Raw genomic sequence first — 6,000 nt, 5'->3', positions numbered from 1 at the left:
GGCTCTACTGATGTAGATGTGGATGTAGATGTGGATGTAGATGTGGATGTAGATGTGTACTGATGTATATGTAGATGTGGCTCTACTGATGTGGAGCTACGCAGGTTTCCACGCCCTGGGAGACTGCACCTTTCTACTCTGGTCTCACTTGAGCTACTCTCACTTCACTTTCATCAAGGACTCCCCTTCAATGGAGGCAGAGATAAAGGTCTTACTCCTCCCACCCAAGACAGAGGTCTGGAGCCTGGTGGTTGTCCCAGCTGGGAAGAGCCCTGTGACTGGAAGACGGCTGGAGGCGGGGACACATGCGAGGAGTGTATGTATATTGTCCAGATGCCAAAAACTCCACTGCAGCTCCTAACACCAACCACAAAAACTCCCTTGCACTACCAGTGCCAAGACGATAGTTGGTGTTGTGAGACTTGCCTGCATCATTCGCCTTCATGAAATTCTTAAAGTTTTCCGAAGTAACATTGATCCAGGTTGTTGTTCTTATGAGAAAAAAACAAGACAATAGGGGTAACCAAGTAAGACTCCATTGAGAAATCTTCTCCTTGTGAAAGGAGCAACAGCTCTTCACTTCAGTGGGGGGGATCCAAACAGTGCACTACTCAGGCAGTTGGGATATGACGGTGTTTCTAGTGCTTGAAGCAGATGAACTTCACATGTAAGTAGACATAAGAGCTTTCTTTTGTGGAGAGATTTTGCTTCTTAATCCTTCCTTTCTCCCCGCAGTTACACAGCACAGAACTAATCTGACATTTGAAGACGACACCAGGGGAAATATAGTTCAGTACATTATATAAACAGACAGGATACACTAACAACTTAAAGACTCTGGGCAACTTAGTGGAAAAATCCCTACTCAACATCCTTTCCTATTGCTGTAAAAGAGAAAGCAGTTTCAACTTCTGTGTCTTAGAAATTGGAGCAATTGGAACAAATGTTTTATGTGCTGGCCATCAAGTTATTAATGTCTTCTGAAGAGCCGAATAGAGTTTTGCCTTTGTGTAAGTGGAAATTAGGCAAATAGAGCTGCAGATTTTCCTTTAAGAAATTTAGGTAGTTGTGCAGGTTGGGGAAGTTATTTTGTTCCATGAACACTAACCATCAGACTTCCTGACCTATAGTCACTGCAACTTTCTGTATGTTTAGTTGTCAAGATCTCTCCAGAGTGGCAGAACCTATGGATGAAAACTAAGATATCTATGCATTTTTAATCCTTCTGCTTTTTAAATGCGATGGCAGTAGGATCTGGCACCGTTATAATGGTAAAGCGTGTTCCTGCACATTTTACTCGGGTAAAACTTTAAACTGAGTCACACTAAGTTGTATCACATAAAGAAACATGGACGAATCTCTTGCAGCCAGAGGTTCCCTTGAACCAGTTGGAAAAAAAAGCAAGGAGTACAGCAGACCAGACAAAACTCTTCAGTACCATTTTAGAAAGTATTATGATCAACCAGGGATTCATTTTCATTGCTAGTTCAATTCCTTAAGCCTTGTCTAAACTATGGAAATGTACCATTCTAAGAAGTGGTTGGCCCTCCTAACATGGTTGTAAAATACCTCATGTCCATGCCTATAGGCCTGATTTGATTTGCGGAAGTGTGCAAATAAGAAAAAAATTCCCACTGGTGGGAGTCACAGGGTAGACAAGGCGTCTATGAATGTAGCTATTTTTACCACCATTTTGCTTTGCTTTGCTTTTCCAATAGGTTTAATGAAAACTGTGGTTGTGGCTCCCACTAGTTTTAACACATTCAGCAGCATTGGCGTTGAACCTGTGGAATTTTAACCGGTTATAAATGTCCTCACTTTTAACTCTGCCAGAAATTCCTCAGTCCTTCTTTCTGTCTTTCTTTCTTTCTTTTTCTCTCTTTATCTCTCAATCTTCCTTTTGCTCTTTTCCTTTCTTTTCTTTTCTTTTCTTTTCTTTTCTTTTCTTTTCTTTTCTTTTCTTTTCTTTTCTTTTCTTTTCTTTTCTTTTCTTTTCTTTTCTTTTCTTTTCTTTTCTTTTCTTTTCTTTTCTTTTCTTTTCTTTTCTTCTCTTCTCTTCTCTTCTCTTCTCTTCTCTTCTCTTCTCTTCTCTTCTCTTCTCTTCTCTTCTCTTCTCTCCTCTCCTCTCTTCTCTTTTCTCTTTTCTCTTTTCTCTTTTCTCTTTTCTTTTCTTTCTTCTTCCTTTTCCTCCCTTCTCTCCTTTCTCCCTTCCTTTCTCTCTTTCTCTCAATACAGCTTATATTACATTTTATATGAGCTATTCAAACCGTTACTGGAGTCTTATACATTAAACTTGCATGGTCTCAATGCCTGTGCAAACCCTTCCTACAGTGACTTGCCTGAAGTTCACTTCTGGCCTTTCACAGTCTTCAGGTCTCACTGAAATGTCAGAGCTGCCAAGTGCATCCACAGAGTTACTGCCCCTGCTGTGACTAGGTGCTGTGTGAGATCCATAAGCAAGATGGGTGGCAGCTCTACCGTCCCTCCAAGGGACATGCCAAATGCCCATACAGACCAGAGGGTTAGCTAAAAGACCCTGGGAGATGTAGGTTGAGGAGCTGCGAGGTAGTTGGCAGCTGGTCAGAGAACTTAGTGGCTGGGCAAAACCAGAGAGTAAGGTAGCTCTGAAAAAGGAATGATCCCAAGATGAGAACAGTCCATGCACCCGCATGTGTGGCTCTGCTTTTGTCACTCAATATGCCTTGTTCAGCTAGAAATAGCCCCGTTTTCTACTGCTGGCACATAGCCAGGGTGTTGAAAAGCTTTGTGTGGGTAAGTACCAGAGAATCAGGTTATGGTCTAGCTCTGCACTTTCCTCACATTACACAAATACTAGACATGGTACCAAGGGGGATACATTTTTAACCTTAACACTTCAGTGATGGATAGTAGGATGGATAGCTATGCTTTCTTTCTAAGAGTCTTTCATTTATATTTGGGGCTCTCGGGTGACAGACTACTATTCCTCCTTCCTTCAGCTTTCAATGAATATGCACAATTGCAGCTTAGTTCCAAAAACAATTTTTAAGCTGAAAATAAATGTTTTCTTTTCTCTAGGAGGGAGAGAAAAATCCATATGTCTAACAACCACAGGCTGTGGCTGTCTCTTTAAGTTTTCAAATCTTTACAACCAATTTACAAATGAGTATATTTCTATAACCCCTGTGAATAGCCATGTTTTTTTAATGCAAGAATCTGTTTTATTTGGACTATCTCTTCTTTTTTTTCCCCAAGAAAGCGTACCACATGAAGAAGAATGTGTGGGCGTTGTAAGAATGAATGATTTTCAAGCTGTGGGGACATTATGGCCTCATGTACCCTAGGAAAAGTACTCGCTGCTGACGACCGGTGTCAACAGTGACTGCGGCTGAACAGTGCTGAAAACAATTTAAGTCCTTCTGTCCCCCAGCTTACACAGTATTCAGCAACATTTCAGGTAGTTTGATTAAAATCTGAAGAGGCACTGATTCCGCTAGCCTGGTATTAACAGGAGAGTGAGCCCTAGTGTAGACAGCTGCCTGGCTCCAGAAGCCATCGGCAGTGCTCTGTGTGCTTGACGTGTCCTGGAAATCGCTTCTGAGCCAGAAAGCTGTCTACACTAGAGTGTTCACTATTTATGCCACCCCTTTTCTTGTGTTAGCATCAGAATGGGGTGAAAATTAAACAAGTGCAGTTGAAAAATATAAATATCCTTTTAATTTGAATTTTCTCACCAAACAGAGATTTAAGATACTTTGGCGAAATCTGAATCACTTTTTCTTCATATCCTTTTCACAATAGTAAAAGGAAAGATAGACTGAAAAGGAAACAAACCCAATAATTTTCTGGTTTAAGATTTTAAATTAAAAATATAATCTTGGCAGGACTCTTCTTAATTCTTCCCAAAAGAAAAAGACTTTTTCACATTAGCTTGTTATGCGTCTATGGAAGGATAAAGTGCAGTGCACTTTAATGCTGTTTCCATGGGAAACAGCATGAACGATCCTCTGTTACCCAACATGTACTTCCAAATGAAGCTGAAATGCAAAGCTAGTAGCTTCGGTCTCCAATAAAAAGTGTAGCAATAGGTATCAGCACCTTGTTAATAGAAGGACTTTTTAATGGTGTCCTGCCCACCTACTGTATCTCAGCCCATAGACTGAGAAGGAGACAAAAAAAAATAAAGTGAGGAAACACAAGCAAGCTAGAAAGTCTTCTTTTTTAATAAAAGAAGTGTGAAATTCTTTTGAAACGTTCTTGTGAAAAAAGAGCTAAACCTAAACATTTGGCCTGATGAATGAATTCAAACACGTTGTGAACAGGATCTAATTCATATTTACAGAATTTAACAGATTTAACTCTACTCGCTGAAGAACAGATGCAGAAAAGGGGGTCTGAAACATCCTAAATCCTAAACCAGGATCCTAGATTAGTTTACGTCATTTGGCAGAACACTTGTAAGGGCAAGAGCAGCATATTTTACACATGGAGCAAGGGAGAAACAGATACTCGTAGGGAGTCCCTTTGCTCATGGGAAAGCACGTACACTGTGAGGTGTCATCCCAGCCCTAAATGTGCTCCGGTGCCAAACCATGCCCATTCAGAGCAGCAGGTTTAAGCTACCTTCTCAAAGAGCCAACTTCTGTTTCCCAACTATGTATGGAAATGAGTGATACCACTCATTTAACTTCAGTCACCTACATGACAGCAAATTTTTTCCAAATTCCTCCCTGAGTTACACAACTTTTGCACCTCTGTTGGAAGTTAAAATAAATAAATAAAACCATAGGGAATCATATCTACTCCGTTCAAAGCAACTGATGTAGCTGTTAGCTTGAGTGCTTTTGCATTCAGATTCTGTCATCAGACAACACTGCAGATCTTAGCAGTGGTCCACAGAACTGGAAAAATACTCTCTCTTTTAGAGCCTCCCATCAGATATAGAGTATCACGCTGGATTCTTTGTACAAAAATTTGTTTGGAAACTATTGGAGGTCTTACTGTACAGAGAAAAGTCTCCAAACAGAGTACCAAGCACTACACTTCTCTGTCTTTGCTGATACTGTGTGCAAACCAGGTGCATTTGAAAAGTGTGAGGACTGTATTTTCCAAAAAGATGCTTAGCTCCTCCTGTTGGTTCACTGATCATCCCCCTTCACACACACGAACATACTTGGCACCCTACACTTCTCCTTTCACGTGCAATAAACGGAAAGGTCATTAGCGCTGTCAGTCCTCAGTACATCTTGTTCTCTAGACCTGCGAAGCACATTGGGCTCACTGTCTGTTTCCCAGACTCGGGAAATGCAGGAAGGATAGGCTTTGGAACACAACGGAAGATTTCCTTGCATTAGCTACCAGAGAAAAGAGACACCCTGAAGGCCTTGTCTTTTTTCATTAAATTCATAAAAAGATATATAATTACAAAGCTTGTGCAATGCTAATTTTCTACGTAACTTTCACACTTTATCAGCCCTAAAATATATCTGAAGTGGCAGCACTGATACATAGATCAGGTACCAGCCCACATATCCTGCCATAGATAATGCGACCCACAGAAGCACGGTCTAGTCTGTAAAGAATTAAGAAGAAATACCTCTACTAAGGAGAAATGTTCTGGCTGGATTACTCAATGAGTGCTGACAGGAGAGGCATTAAACCAGGGCATTAACAGACTGCAAGAATTGCAGTTTTGCCCCTGCTAGGCAGAAATGTGCCTTAATCATTAAATTAATGATAAACAGAACCTCTGAAAATCGCATGCAACTATTAATAAACAATCTCACAAAGTTACATTTCATTAATAACCATAAACAAATCTATAAATGGTGCCCATTGGAAAGATAATGTTTTTCCCTCTCTCTGAGAACATATGTTTGTAAACGTGTAACTGGGCCCCGAGTAATTTTGGAGTGAGTAATTTCCGAATGTGCAATTACAAATGGCTAAAGTGCAATAGCTCCCCGAAGCATCATCACAATTTCTGCAGTGAGTGTTTAATTGTAGCCAGACTTTGTAACC

The sequence above is a fragment of the Ciconia boyciana genome, chromosome 1, assembly GCF_034638445.1.
Source record: "Ciconia boyciana chromosome 1, ASM3463844v1, whole genome shotgun sequence".
Taxonomy (NCBI): domain Eukaryota; kingdom Metazoa; phylum Chordata; class Aves; order Ciconiiformes; family Ciconiidae; genus Ciconia; species Ciconia boyciana.
Note: the sequence above shows the minus strand (reverse complement) of the source record.